Here is a 14751-nt window from a genome sequence, read left to right on the forward strand (position 1 = left end):
CATGTTGGTTAGAGGCCTTGCCTTACATTTTCTTTTGGCATAGCTCCTCAAATCTGGACTTGAAGATCAAAATTGCTCTGCTATTAGGTTATTTGAGCATTGGTCCAACTCTCTTGATTGTAGTTTGGATTTTTTTACTATATCTTTTCCACAAGTTTGTCCTTTCGTTGATGATGTCTTGGTTTAATTCTTTCATAGCTCAAGACACCAAAGCCTTAAAGTGAGCATCTTTAAATAGATTTAGGTGGGTGTTAAGTAGTTTCTTGGCACCCTGTGGTTGATGTGATTCTTATAAAGTAAATACCAAGGTTCCAAGAAGAGGAAAATGATATGAGATACTTTCATTCATGAGGACTTGCATAAGTAATGAAGAAGGCACCCAATCCCCTTTGTGACAGAAATAGAGCCTGTCAAGTCTAGAGGCAGATTGGGACTGTGGTAAGTGAAACCTTCATCATCCTTCCATAGGCTAGTCTTCTAAGCATCAACCAGAGCCCATTTATCCTCCAGGGAAACCCATTTCTTATGCTCACCCCCACAAGAATGTTTGAAGGGCCCTGCCTATCTTGTCTGGAACAGACCATATTAAAGTCTCCCGCCATGCAAAAATCCTCCTCAATTTTCCATTGTGAGAGGTTGTTTCATAACATCATCCTACCTTTGGAATCATAAGGGACGTAAATACATAATTCTCAACAATAGTGAGCAAATTGTTATGTACCTTAATAAACACCGCCAAATGGGTGTTGAAAAACAACTTTCTTGCTTTCATCCACAACTGCTTCCCTAACAAGGAATTGATTTCTGTCCCCCATGGTGGACTCTTGCGCATTAGGATTGGTGCTTTATTTAGCCTTCATGGGGCAATCCTTAGCAAAGTGACCAAATTTGTTACAATTGAAGCAATCCCCAAAGTAGGTCCCAAAATTGCAATGAATTGTCATGAGCCCAGCTCCAACATTGACCACCATGCTCTTTGGTGGTGTCCTAGAAACACTCTAGCCTATACAAACCTTGTTGGAGGTCTTGCCTAAATCCCTCTTGTTAGGAACAAACAAGGAGGTTCCTAGTTGAACTGGCAAGCATCATGACATTATCCTAGATCCAACAAGGTAAACCCACAAACTCAACCCAGATAGGATGAATCCCCTCAAGAGATTCCATCGAGTCAAATATTGGGTTGCATGGCACCACACAGACAATTGTACTATTAGATATAAGGGTACCTTTATCTAGGATGTTTGAGACATCAGAACTCTTCTTGAATCTTACTAAGCAGAAGCCCTTGGCAAGGTAAGTAGTGTTTTCAATTGCTCCCCCATGCCCAAGAACTTGTGGACCCTAAAACCATTGAATCAATTCATATCTATTCAAGACTCTCTGGCTAAAACCAAACACAAGCATACACTTAGCTTGTATGACAAGTTTCTTTTTAATAAGTGCTGGAAAAATTGCAACAATGATAGCCTCCGCAACCTCCACCTACTGCAAAAGAGATTTCTTTAGAGCATTATAGGCTCGATCCACCAGCCCTGCTTTAAACATCCCAATATTTTCAGCTTGTGAGCTAGCTCTTTTGATATCGTTTGAGCCTTTCTCAATCTATCTGTGACCTCTTTCAGCTCTTGTTTGAACCAAGATTTTTCATTCTTCAATTTTTCATACCTTCCATCACTTGCTGTCTCAACTGGTCTGACTTTAGTAGTGTCCTCAGAGTTAAAGACACTTTACTATGCTTTTGAACAAGATGCCAGGCCTTATAGTGGGAGTATCAATTGAATCCTTTATTCAATTTGTAAAAATTAGACCCTAAAGCACACTTGCCTTCAGGGTCTTTACCTCAAAATTAATGCCTTTAGAAGTAAACGTTTGGTCGTTCACTTTTTCTTTATCTTTGGCTTTATCAGACTAGACCTTCTCATTCAAAGAAGCTTCATCATCAATTTGGATCGGACCCCTTGTCAATGCTTCACCTGTCTTTATTCCATCAAGTGTCTGCTATGATTTTACGCAAATACCTGATGAGGTCAACTCATCACCTTTGTCCCCATGGATGCATCTTGGACGTCCATAGGCAATTTCCTATCGCGAGCATTTGAGAAAACTTTAAAATGTCTTCTTCCATGGGCAAGCCCCTAACTCCATTGGAGCTCCATTGCTATCAAAGTTAAACTAGTTTTCCTTGATTGCTTCACTATGTATATGATAAGAAGTAAAAATGTAATAATGTTGTGGATTTTACGCTCATTTTACCACATGGCATAGCTTGTGATGATGGCTCCATAGAATCTCTCCTTGAAGCTTTCACCAAAAACTCTATGACTTCGCATCATAAATGAGATTTTGCATTAAAAGATGCATGGATATAATGAAAATTTGCACATTAGAATGAAGATGGAGAGATGTATTTTGTGCATTGTGATGCTTGTGCCCATAAAAAAAGAAAAAATCATATGTATGTATGGTGTGGAGTTGGCACGGTTCTCCACATTTATAATAATACCGTAGGAAACATGCCCTCCACCATGTTTACCTCCTTTAGTGTTAAAGGGGGCCTTATGCCTCTCCTCCAGTGTTGGACATACTTTTTGATTGTAAAACTACTACAGTTGTACAAGGAAGAACTCATTACCAATGTTTTATAAAAACATTTATCATTCCACATTGCCATGTCTAGTGTATTATCCATGTGTCCCTCATTTGGGTATAACAAAAACTCTTCAATCATCTTCATCTACAGTCTTTTCAATAAATTTTTGTAAAGTCAGCTTTAATGTGTGTATCATGTAATGTAAGTACTTTTGAGATCACAAAAAGGAAATCAAAAGACGAAATATAAGTGTACCTTTGGTATTGGTTGTCTGCATCAAACCCCATCGTCATCCCTTCTGTGAATTCTGCAACATGTTGACTGCCACATTTAGTTTTGGTATGATGCCTAGCAATACGTGCACCACTTGTGCTATTCGTGGTCTTAGGATAGGCTGAATCTGTCGTATTGTTTGTAGGCTCTTACTCACAAACTAGTAGTCTTTGGGGTACCCCATCTCACATACATATCAATCAAAACATAGGCAAACATGACATCTTTCTCCAAGATCCCCCTAAAGCCACAGGTTTTTGAGGTGCATGCATAGGTTGGTGAAAGCCACATTGCGAATATATTGCAACCAACACTTCCAAGTGATGGCATTTCAAAGAAGCAGCCCATGAAGAACTTCTTGTCCTTTCATGACCACACCACATCTGGCATACTATAAAAAAAAAATCACTAGCAAGCACATCTTTCTACAATACATTGGGGGTACCATCATAGCATAGATCCAATGGCTAACAATAATTCTCAATTTGGAGTGATGAGCTACCGGCTAGGGCATGGAAACACTCACACGATTAGTGAGCTAATCATGGCAACACAAATGGCAACTCTATGAGGTGAGATTCTTGGCCTATGGAGGAGCTAAGCCATGATGTATGACAATCTCCACATCCACTTCTCTCACCTCAAATCAACCCAATAACACACACTAACGATGGTAAAGAAGCACACCACTAATCCTAACATGCAACACACTAATCACAAGTGCACACACATAGATTTATTGAGTATCCACACTCCAATGAGAAATACATGCACACACAAAGAATAGAGGGAAATCACACAATATTAGAGCGGGATTAACCACTAATTAGTTATAATCTAGCTAATCAAAGCATCATTAGAAATTAGAGAAAGTATGAGAGAGGCATAGTGAAAGAGAATTAAGCCTTGATCAGTGTTAATCAAGTCACATGAGCAAGGAGAAGCTCAAGGACTGCATACCCACACCTCGTGAGCTCTCACCAAAGAGTGGTCTCAACAAATGAGACTGAGAACTGTAATTTCATTTACACACTTCCTGATATACCTAGGGTAAAAATATGAAATGTCTGGTGCCCAAGGCCTTTAGGGCTCCACAACTTATTGAATCTGCAACCTAGGCACACCAAATGAACCATTCTTTATAGCTTTGAAATCCCATTGAGCCCATAACGCATTACAGTTATTACAATGTCTTGAAATAAATCGAGAAATTATAATACATGACCGTTTTGGAAAACGTGAAAAATTGTGTAACTCCAATCTTTACTACTTCTTTGTATTGATCTTTGATGTGCATCTGTAAGGCTTGGGCCTTTTGTAGCTTCTATTAATTGACATCAACTCAGTTAACATTCCCCCCTTCCAATTTTGGTGCTTGTCCTTGGGCACTATTGATAAGTGTCCGTGGAGGCTGTAGAAGGTTTTTGATTGGTTGTTGATCAGATGTCCTCATTTTTTGTTGAATTTGTTGATAAGGTTCATTTGCTGTAGCATCTTCATTAGTCCAAATTTGTTTTGGATGTGAGAGATGACGTCGCATTTGTCCATTGTAGCAGCATATGATGCGGCTTTTGTTTATTTAGTTAGAGTATATACAAGGGAAGTATATAAGTGAGGCTCTAAATTAGGGTCTAATACCTGGATAACCAAAGGAAAAAACCCAATGGAAAGAAAGTGCCTTTGGGATAGACGCATTATTGGAGTACTTATTAGCTTGGAAAATATTAATAAAGTACTCAAGGGATTATTTGCTGATGGATATGGAAATAGAAGGGTAGAAAATATGTGATTAGCATGATGAAACATTGATTTGCATGTTGTAGTCTGCTCAAGGTGCATAGGTGGAAGCAAAAAAGAGTGTCTAATGCATATTTCTAATGATGGGACATCCTGTATATGCATACACATAAATGCATGGAAAACAATATGCTGTGCAAGAAATATTTTTGAGGGGTTCTTCAAAAAGAAGTTGTAGCTATAAAAGCATATGTCGTGGCTTCACAAGCTAGAACCCCTTGTTTTCTTTGTCGAGGATATATGCTCTTATCTTATTGTGCACTGTGCGTGAGTGTTGGACTCTACGTCACTCCACCATGATCAAGTTAGTAGACTTCAACTCTTATGCTCATCTCATCCAGCATGAGCGACACAACTTAGACATGCTCAACTTTTCCAGCGTGAGCGTAAGCCTAATAACTATGTCTCTTAGTACATAGTTTATTACAACTTGAAGCTTTGAGACTAGTACTTTATTCATTTTGTGGCTCAATAGGCCGCCGACTCTGACTATGCCAAAGAGTGTTTTTTGCACCCTAGAGACTTGAATTTTTAGATTCTGGAGCTTACTACAAACATTTCTTTAGATAAAAGTAAGCTAGAATCATCAAAGAGAGGATTAGTGAAGGACAAAGTTGGCATTGAAGGTTTCTTTTGCCATACTTGTTTTTTCATCTTTGAATCTATAGCTTTGCCGGTTGAATCATCCTTCTTTGACTTTGAAGACTCCATTGGTTGTTTGGTTGTCCAGTTAGTTTGTTGTAAGGAGACTTTGATGTTGTTGTAGGCCTTTGTTGATTGTCAGCATCTGGCTGTTGACTTGGAGCATTGGAAGACTTAGGAATCCAGATCTCTTTATGACCCTTGTAAATTCCTTGATGAATCTGTGCGGCTTGAGGTCTTGTTGAACTCTTGAGATCTTTGTGTAGTTTTGTCTCATCTACAGTTGGTCTTTGGTTTGGAACAAAAACTTGCTTGAATTTATTTTTCTTTTTTGAGTACTTGGGATGATATACCTTTGTTTTTCAGGATGTCTCCCTAGAGGTTTCATTTGGTTCAGCAATTGACTTGAAGTTTTTAAAGCTTGACTTGCTTGAAGAAGATAATCCATGAGAGCTTTTTCATGTTGAGGAATATGATGTCACATCTTTTGTGCTAGTCGGTGGAAGGTCCACTTCAGTTTTACCTTTGTCTACAAGATTTGTTGTTGATTCTTGTGACATTTGCAACTCTGAATCTACCATTAATGGTACTTGTATTTGCTGCTTGCTACCATTTGGAAAGTAGAGCAAGAGCACTGTATCTTCTTTGTAGGCCTTGTGCTGGTCTAACTAGTAATGTCCAAGGATGACATCTACAAGCATGTCATTTGAATGCTTTACTTGAAACTCTACCTAATCTTTATTCTTTTGGATGCTAAGAGTAGCAACCAGTTCTTCTTGACTTGCACCCATACCTAGTATTGCTTTATTTTCTTGTTTACTTGGAGTGATCTAGAGGATCCTTTTGATGCTGTCTGCAATTATATTGCACTTTTCTTCTTTATATAATAGAGCATTGCATTTGACAATTGCTCCATTTGCACTACTAAGAACTATAGCTATTCTCACTGGAGGTTCTATTGAAGATCCTTGTGCGTCCTTTGTTGCAGTTTATTCTTGCTTTAGCCAAGTCTCTATTGAAGGTGACTTGAGACTTTGATTTCCACTAGGACTTCTATCTATTGATTCAACTAGTAATGTTTGGATCTTTGGACTTCCTATTAATTTTTGGTTTTTGCAACCTCAATCTTCTTAGCTTTTGGCTTTGATGGCGTCCTCCATTCTTGCTTGTGTCTTTTGTTGTTGAGAGGTTTCAATCGACCTGATCCCTCCTTGGAGGAGTTTATTTTTGTTGCTCCTCAAGATCTTGCTGTTCTTCTTTGCAGTTTTGATCTTCTGTTTTAGTCTAAGATTATTTTTTCTCTTGTTGTTGATCTACAAGAGGAGGGGATGGTGGTTTTACAGAGACATGTTGCTCCATGTCCTTTGCATCTTTTGTTGTTGTAGTCATATCTTTAACATTTTCTTTGTGATGCAATTGTTGGCTACGAGTAGAGTTTGAGGGTGTGTTGGCGGATACGCCGCGACGGACGTCAGCACATCGAGAACTCACCTAACAAGATTTGTCAGCTAAGAACGAAGCTCGACCCGCAGGTGCGTGGAAGCAAGCATAGGGTGTCAATCTACACTCGATCGAGACTCTTGACTAATTCCTACAGAGGTCTCTACCCAATGTCTAAGCTACATCCTTCAAGAGTGCATAAGAAGAGGTTTCCTACAACGCTTCCAAGAGCCAAATACCCATCCAAACGGTCTCGAAACGCCACAGAACTTGAACGAGACCCTACTAACGCCAATAGGTCCCTCTTCCTAAGGTCTATGAACCAAAATCCCAACCCTAAACACCTGGTGCAAAATCACATAGGATGTCTGGCCGAAATCTGTAGGTCGTCGTTTCCAAAAACTAAAGTGCCTAATGTGTAGCTCTACTCAATGCAAACGCGTGGATATGCTGCAATGCAAAAACGGACAATGTATGCTCACCGAATCACCAGATGAAGCTCGTGGGTCAAGCTCGCAAAACCAGACCGTATGTCCGCAATGTAGGTATCGATGCGTAGCTCTCGTTGGGGGCAACACGCTGCACTTCTCCGCACTCGATTTTGACCATCGGTGCGGGCAACAAGTGAAACTCTCACTCTCTCTCTCTCGTACACAGTACGCTCACTCATAGACAATGCTTTTTTAAAATGACAAAGGTTTCTTCATTAAGGTCAAAAAGTGGTATAAATCCAGAGAGAGAGAGAGAGAGAGAGAGAGAGAGAGAGAGAGAGAGAGAGAGAGAGAGAGAGAGAGAGAGAGAGAGAGAGAGAGAGAGAGAGAGAGAGAGAGAGCAGTGCATCTCGGCTTCTGAGTGAGAAGGGGAGAGAAAATGCTGCTTGCATGGATCATGATGTGTATGTGTGTGGAGGTTTACAAACACTGTGCAATGTGCATGCAATGGAAAACAGTGAGAGGAGTGGAAGCTGATGGCAGCTTGTGTGTGGGCGTCAGTTGACGGCCAGTGGGAGACACAGAATGAGACAAAATATTGGGTGGTTGCTACAACGCATGCATGGTCAGCCACAGATGAGGGAGAAAGAGAAAGAGAAAGAGCAAGAAATACGTCGCCGCTGCAGCATGGGGGTGGTTGGTGGGTCTGTGGAGACCATACGTTGAGAGAAAAAGGAGAGAAGTCGACTGAAAATAGAGAGAGAGAGAGAGAAGTTGACGGCCGTGAGAGAAAGAGAGAGAGAGAGTTTTTCGCATGGCATGCAGGTTGGTGGGTGCGTTGGCTACTTCATGCAGTTATCAGCGCCAATGTTTGGCTAATGACTGGGCTGGTGGTACCCGTCTACCACACCAATGCAAGCGAGAGAGTGAGAGTGGGAGGTGTGCTAGTGTGTGGTAATAGTTGGCTGAGAGAAAATGATTGTCGCAGAGTTGAGGAGGGCTGCATGGCGGTTCAAGAGGCGGTACCAAGGGAGACTCAGGGGAGAGATGACCCAACACTGGTGGTTGAGCTGGTGGTAGGCAGAAAATGCATGCGAGAGGTGGCGCAGCCAGTTGACCCCTTAGTGCTTTCCGTCTTTGCGCAGATTCTTCTTGCCATTGCTGTGGTGTTAAGGTTTTTGTAAGTGAACACGCTGCATCTCCTCATCGAGAGCTGTATTTACAAGCCAATGGCGCTCAAGAAGCTGTTCTCCCGCAAAGGCAGAAGATACAACCTCCACAAAAAAGCTTGCACCACGTCCGCCAGATGTGTCAACGACATTCAGTTGCTGGTGTTCCCACAAGTTGCTTGAATTGCTCAACTTTGCTTACACGATGATGAGTGATAGCATTGGATGCCTCGCTATTAGATTGTAGTGTAATGTTATTGTTTTTAATTAATTAGTTTATTTTTGATAAAAGAAAACCTCTCGGAGGTGGTTCCGACTGTTGTGCTAATGTGATCCCTTCCCTTCTTTTTCTTCTTCATGCTTTCATCGAGTTATGGTAAACAACCGTCGAGTGGCATATCTATTCCTACCTTCTTCTTTTGCTTCTTCTTCTCCTATACTATCTTCTCATTTGTACCCAACTCTCCCTTTGTTCAGTCCGAGCATGACCATGCATGTATACGTTACTCGCAATGCAATCAATTGCACACAAATGGATCCTAATAATTAAGATATCATTCACTCTTTATAAGGCATTTAATCTCCCTATTTAATTAGTTATATCTATCTATGAGTTGGTATTCAAACATATATATACAAATCAAGCATGAGCATTTAATTTCAAAGTTAAGACATAACATTAGAGAAGGAAAAAATAAACACTGCAACACTTAGCTTTAATAAATGATGTTCTCCACAGTATGCAAGACCATCTCCTTGCGCTCTGATACCACTGGTACATCCGGAGGCATGGAGTTCCCTGCAAAATACCTGAAATAGCATAATACAAACGATAAAACAGACTAATTGACATACCTGGCAACCACATAGACGCATAATCGCGAGATACACGTACAAAAGGAGACAGAGTGCGAGAGAGAGAAATAGGGCACGTGCAGACGTACCTCTTAGAAGGGAGTGCTACGCCGGCACGCGAGAGAGAAGAGAGGAGAAGGGAGAAGAAAGACACAAGCACTGGGTGCAATCTCCCCCCGTGCAAGAGTGACCATTTCCCTCTTGCATGTATTTGTTTTATAGATTTCTTGAATGGTCAAATTGGTTACAAACTGGCCGGCTGGTCATAAATGGTCAAAGCTCATAAAAGAGCACTTGAATAATAAAATGTACAATATATATATTTCCATTCGCATAGGCCTAGCTCGGTCTAGTCTTTTCCACCTGTCAGCTACAATAAATAATAAAATATCAATTCTATAACATTCACGACGAAGGTTACTGACATCTATCTTCTGAATAGTCATTGATTTAAAGACCCTCTGCTCCCATTCCAAGGCTTCTTTGGCTGTGTCTCTGACTGCCGCTTTTATGGCCTTCTGCAGCTTCTCTTCTTCTTCTTGTGTCAGATCTTGTGGCTCTTGTGAGGGTCCCACAAGGGTTTCCTCTTGCATGGTGGTGTCCACGGGATCTGACACATTCTCTAGGTTGATCCCCTCCATGGCTGCTGGCCCAGTGCTAAACTGTTGCTCTTCCATTTGCTGTTGGCCTCTCAGCTCTTCTACCTGCTTCTGAAGTGTTTTCTTTTCTTCTTCCGCTTGCTCTCCCATGTTTACTAGGAGGTCGTTCAAATCTGCATTTATTTTCTCCGCCTCCTCGAGCTTTCTCTTGATGGCTTCTAGCTCATTCCTCATGGCTTGATTTTCTTCTTCTAGGCGGCTTTGCATTACCAATGATCCCTTGGCCAGCATCAGCCTTTGTCTTTTCTCTAATGTCAACTCCTTTTGGAGCTCTTTCATTTGTTCTTCATAAAGATCATTCTCCAAAGTGGTGTGAGTCAAGCTAGCAGCTCTGACTCTGGCAGGAGATGCTTGTAGCCGTTGGATGGTTTGATCTTTTACTTTCATCTAGTCTTTTAGCTCGATGACCTCATCCTGGCTCGCCTCATGCTCAATCTCTGCCTTTTCCTCGACATTCTTCAGTGTTTCCACTTCTTTGGACTCTTCAGCAAGTTGTAGGGTTAGGTTGTCCCTTTCCCTCTCTGCATCTATCAATGAATTGCTGATTTTCCTGTATTCTTCTTCAGCTCCTTGAAGTCTTTGATCTGTTGCCTGATTTTCTCGTTCCATCTCTTGGCATCTTTGTAATGCCGTGGCCAGACTAGCTTGCAACTCTGTTTGTTTCTCTATATGCTCTTGACTTTGTTTTTGTAGTGTGTCTACTTCAGCCTTTATCTGAACTTCAATGGTTTTGAGATTAGCAATCTCACTCTCCGTGGCCAATGATTTTGCTCTGAACCCGATTAGCTTATGCAGCACCACATCCTAGTCATTGGTAGGTGGTTGTAGGTCCACTGTATCAGTGGCCATATCTTTCAGTTCCACTAACCGTAGGCTCTGCATCTGTTCTTTGGGCCTTGTGCTTGTCAACTCAAATGCTACTGTAGCTGCCTCTTCTCTTGAGTAACCCACAGCTAGTAGATCAAGAAATGTGCTAAACCTTCTTTCCTCTGGCTTTGGCTGCTCATCTTTGGGCTTAGATTCTTCTTTCTGTTCTTCCCCTTTGGTCTTCTCTTGCTTGGAGTCTTCTTGATCATCAGATGTGTCTAGCTCCTCCTTTTTTTGGGTTTGTGGAGAGCTAAGAGGAGGTGGTGATGGCGGTGGGCTAGACTCCTTGCTTGACGATGGAGTTGCTGGCTTCTTCTTGAAGTCCCGGTCTGCCTTGGTCTTTCTCTCCCTTTCTTGGCCTTCCTGCAGACAGTTGCCGTCATACTTCATCCACTTCTTCTTTTGTGAAAGGGACATTATGGATATTCTCTGTCGTAGCATCTAGGATCTCAAAATTTTTGATGTAGTCTTCAAATCTATCTCGGTGCACCCTTCGGGATGATCCTGACATGGCTTCAAGGGACGACTTCCACAACTCATTCAAATCTCCCTTGAGTGCTCTTTCAGCTCTGAAGCTTTCCATTAGTCGTTCTAGCCGTGCCGCTTTCTATGACTTGGTCTCCTTGATCGGCACTTGTAGACTTTCTTTCTTTCCTTTCTTCAGCTCTGGTGGCTCTTCTAGCACGGTTTCTAACCGGCACTTCAAACGTGTGGCTACTCTAGGGCCTTCGGAGGTTCTTCTTCTTTATCTTCTTTCAACCTTAGCCAATCATTATGTGAAGGAGGTTCTGGCCAGTTTCCCTTGGCATGCAGTGCTCCATAAACCACTTTTGTTATTAGCTCACCTGGCACAATGTAGGTGGGATTTTTGTTGCCCATTTTCACCAAGTTTTCATGGATATAAGCAGCATAATTTATCACCTTTGGCTTGCTCTTTTGCATTGCCTAGGTGAAGGTGGTGGCAATGGCTCCAGGCGGCATTCTATACTTCTGTGGCCGCTTTGTACACATGTGGAAGTACTAGTTGTAGAGCTGGCTCATGATAGCCACTTTTGGGTTTGCAATGTCTTCAAAAGTGTAGTTGTTCTTCTTTTTGGAGTACACCTTGACTTTATCTCGACGCTTTGTCACACTATCTCCCTTGTTGGAGATGTCTAGTGCGGCTGCCACCACCCTTTCTGTGATGACAATCATGGTATCTGGCTTGCCCTGCAGATCAGTGACTCTGGCCACTCCATCTTCTTTGATAGTGGTTACAAATTCCCACACTCGTTTGATGTCAATTCCTGCCGGCAAAGCTTCAAAGTAGTTATGGAGATCTATCTTCTCTAGGTAATCTCCCATCTTGCTTCTGACAAACTCATTGAGCTGCCGCTCTATTGCATTTCTTTCAGGATCTTTGAACATGCCTTGGTAGATCTTCAAATCATTGGACTCTAACAAATCATCCTAAATCCATGTGCTGGTTGGCTTCAGGGTTCCTTCTGGGATGACAAATGGCTCCACTTCTTCTAAATAGTCTTTTATTGTCATCCTCTTCTTCTTTGCCGGTGATTTTGCGGCTGCCATAGATTCTGTTGCACTTAGTAGTCCGAAGTTAGCGTTTTTTCCATATTAGCTGAGAAACTGAGTATTAACTATACAAATGACCTGAAAATTGAAAATAAAACTTAAAAGGAACTAGGGAAACTGTGCATGAGCTCACAGTTTCATTCTAGCCAAAATTTATCATTTAGACATCCTACGTGTAGGATGTCTATTTCATCAGTTTTTGGTGAAACTTGGCAGGCTGGTGGCCCTTGGCCTATTGAACATGGCTATGTGGTTGGAATTGGGTTTGGGCATCAAAAAGTGCATTTTTGGGTAGATTCAGGCTTTAGGCTCACAAATTGGGTAGGATGGCCACAACAGGTGGCAAATGATATTCAAATAGGTTGAAAGTTGATATATGAGCTTCTTGCACAAAGGTAATGGATCCCATGATGTCATTTCTTGCACAGTAGGTCAAAATCATGCTGGAGACATCCTACGCGTAGGATGTATTTTTCATCAAAATTACTTGAAATTGGTTCTGTAGGTAGCCCATGGCATGTGGAACATGGCCCTGCTCTTGGATTTTGATTTGGACAAGAATTGGTGTTGGTAAGAGCATGTGTAGTGTTTTTGGGCTCAAAAAGTGCATCTTGGAGGTGTTGGGGGCCAAATGTGATGGGAATGGCTTGAAACTTGATACATGGGCTTATGAAAGTGTCATAAAGAGATCTGGAACTGAAGAATACCAGTTGGGGGCCAATTTGGTCATTTAGACATCCTACGCGTAGGATGTCTATTTCATCATTTTTCACTTGTGACCACACAGATAGCTTGGCAATGTGCTCATGAGTGTATTGTGCAAGTTTCATTTGATTTGGACAAGTTTTGGTAGGTCTATGGCCCATTATTGCCTCTATGCTCTGACTTTGCGTTTTTTTAATGCACATGAGGTCAATTTTTGTCCAAATGTGATGAAACTTGGTGGCTAGCATGTACATGCTATTCAAAAGCTGTGTGTGATGAGAAATGTTAGGTTTGGTGCCCAGATTTGGCCTTGAGACATCCTACGCATAGGATGTCTCCTGATGAAAATTCTATTGGAGGTGCTACTGGTACCTGCCCTGAGTCCCCCTAGTCCCTTTTAAGCCTTATTTCAACAAAAAAGTCAAATAGATAGAAAGAAACTCCCAGTGTGGATTTCAGAGCCTCCGAGCCATTTTCTGACTCTTGGAGTGCTTTTCGGCGATGAAATTTCTTGATGTTGGTCTCCATAGCTTCCCGGTCCCTTTGTGACCCTTGCCATATGGTTTTTTGTCGACTTTGGCTTCACCGGAGCTCCGTTTGGCAATTTTTCTCTCTGGAAGCACCCGTGGTTGCGTTTTCATGTCTTCAATGACTTGTGGTGGTCTACCACCATAGGACTTGGTTGCTGATGGTCTAGGAAAGCCGCTCGTGAAGTTTGGTGGCAAACGGACATGCGGTTTGGCCGCGAGAGCTATTTGACGCTTTGTGTGTCTGATGCCGTTTCTGAAGTTTAGTGCCGCTTCGGGTCACCGTATGGCCATGTGGGCTATGTAGACTTGTCGAGCATGTTGAGATGCTCCTACCCATGAGTTTTGGTAGCATTTGGGCGTCTTTCCGCCGATTTCCCACTTGGTGGCCTCTTGCGGGGCTCTAGGAATTAGGGTTTTTCCCGATGGTTTTCTACTGCCTTTGGTCATCCAAAAGTGGTCTCCTATGCTAGGGTAAGCTGCCGATGAAGCCTCATTGCTTTTGGGTTAGCCGTTAGGTGGTCATTTCTACCTGCAGGTCTCTACTGCCCTCTTCCTGTGTGAACCCTACGCTAGTTTTCGCGACAAAACAACAAACATGCTCGAAAAGCTCAAGGTGGTGAGCCTTCCTCTCATGTTTGGAGCCTGTCGGGTAGTCGTGCGCGTCGTAGAAGCTGCTAGAAGTCCCGTTCGCTCTAGGTGGCAGGAGCTCTCTCTCAAAAGTCAATAGTGGAAATGAGCTTAAAATGAAGTGAAGATTTCTTATAATGGGGGTCCCCGAATCACTTTCCATGAAATTGGACATGTGCTCCCAACTTCTTGCGAGATGCGGTTTAGGCTCAAAAATTTCTCGATTTGGACTCCATTTGCCCAGTTTACGAGAAATTTGACGTTTCGGTCAAAATCTGGCCAAAACACGCTTTTCGCTCCATTCACATAATTGCACCCCCATTGTACCATAGGTTTTCCTATAGTCACTAATCATCCCCATATTTTTTGTTTTTCATTACGACCGTTTTTCACTTGCTTTTTGTATTTTTTGAAGTTTTTCTATCGAAAATTAGTAAAATTAAAAGGAAAATAGCAAATTAAACCCAAAAAATTCCCAAAATTCATAATAAATAAAAAACATCACCCAAAACACTATATATGCTCGCATGCAATTTTTATGGCCGGATTTCTTTGTTTTTTCAATATTTTGTCCGAAAAACGGCTATTTTTACT

Source organism: Adiantum capillus-veneris, chromosome 7 (assembly GCF_014529385.1).
Source record: "Adiantum capillus-veneris isolate H3 chromosome 7, ASM1452938v2, whole genome shotgun sequence".
Lineage (NCBI taxonomy): Eukaryota > Viridiplantae > Streptophyta > Polypodiopsida > Polypodiales > Pteridaceae > Adiantum > Adiantum capillus-veneris.